The 1,347-nt window shown below is 58.9% G+C and overlaps 1 protein-coding gene across 1 annotated transcript in view; it reads right to left on the bottom strand.

The window, feature by feature from the left end:
* Positions 1–1,347, bottom strand: part of LOC104279013 (protocadherin gamma-C3-like) — a gene marked incomplete at both ends in the record, with an annotated part of 8,055 nt that overhangs the window by 2,046 nt on the left and 4,662 nt on the right.

Genomic DNA, 1,347 nt, shown 5'->3' on the forward strand with positions numbered 1-1,347 from the left:
TGGCTGACCCTGGACGCAGCCCGCTCTAGGGAGCTCAAAAAGAATCCTTTGGTCTCTCTTCCACAGCTTGGAAAACAGCTCCGGGGCTCCGGCAGTCTGCAGCTCCGGCTGTCAGCCTCCAAGCTGGGGGAGTGGGCTGGGGGAGGGGAACTGAATCACAGCCCCAGAGCGGAGGTGGAAGGAGGGGGGGAAGAAGCAGATTTCTCCCAAAAAAAAGATTCCCCCCCCCCGCTCCAGATCGGCGCCCACTTGGCCGAGAGCTCCGCCCCCCCTCGGCCAGCCGTGGCTCCCCGGCAGTGCTGGAAGTGGGGGCCCGAGCCAGCATTAGCAGGGCTGCCACCCCCGGCCTCCCTTCTGCCAGCCTGAGTCACTTGCTCCAACAGCTCATTTCTCGTTTGCAGGGAAACTGCACGTCCTGGCCGCCTGGAAGCTAGGTACAAGCCCTCTCTGTGCACTCCCCCTTCCACAATGGTGGCTTCACATCGCACCCACAGACAAAGGGCAGCTGTCATGAGCGCGGGCCAAAGGACTTTTCATGCCTGATGAAAAGGTGCTTGTTAGAGCTCTGAGGTGCCAGGGCCTCTTCTCCCAACCCCTTTTTTCACCCCTCCAGCTAATGCTTCGGCTGCTGCCTGGACCCCAGGATTGCCTCTGTAAGTGAGGCATCACTGCTACCAGTTCCCATCATCAGCTGGAAAAGCTCACACCAAGATAGGGATGTCTATCCCTGCTAGGCCCCATGGGTGTCAGAGTCAGAAGGTGAGAAGGCAGAGACAGGTAAGCCATTCAAAGCTGGAAAGCAATTGCTCCTCATGCACATCTGACTGGACACCCCTTCCCCACCCTGAGCCAAGGAAGGGGTCGACTTTCACAGCACTCGAGTCACTACAAACGCATGGAGCATGTTAACTAGTCCCCTAGCCCACCATCAGATTGCAACATCAGGTCACAACAACAGACTGGAAAGGAGGTCTGAGCCTCCCACCTGGCAGACACACATACTGAAATTCTGTGGCAGAAACAGGTTTGCAGCTGAGCAATCTCCTGGAGGGCAAAAGCAGGGGTCTCAGTCTCCCCAGCAGGGAGCGGAGCAGTAATTTCCCCTCTCCCTGGCTCCAGAGGATGGTGGCAAGCTGCAGGGTGTTAGCTCAACTCACTTCCCTGCAGAAGTCTTGTACAGTCCTGCCCTAGAGTCCTGTCCTTGGTGCACTTAAGGCCACCCTTGGGTGTATGCAGACCCTGTGGGGCTGGGGTCCGCAGCAGTGCAGCAGGCAGGAGAGCCAGCTCCCGTCCGGGACCCTGCCCGTTCCCACCACTCGGGCACCAAGGTGACCTGGGGGAATAGGC

Source organism: Apaloderma vittatum, unplaced genomic scaffold, assembly GCF_000703405.1.
Source record: "Apaloderma vittatum isolate BGI_N311 unplaced genomic scaffold, ASM70340v1 scaffold35849, whole genome shotgun sequence".
NCBI classification, from domain to species: Eukaryota; Metazoa; Chordata; class Aves; order Trogoniformes; family Trogonidae; genus Apaloderma; species Apaloderma vittatum.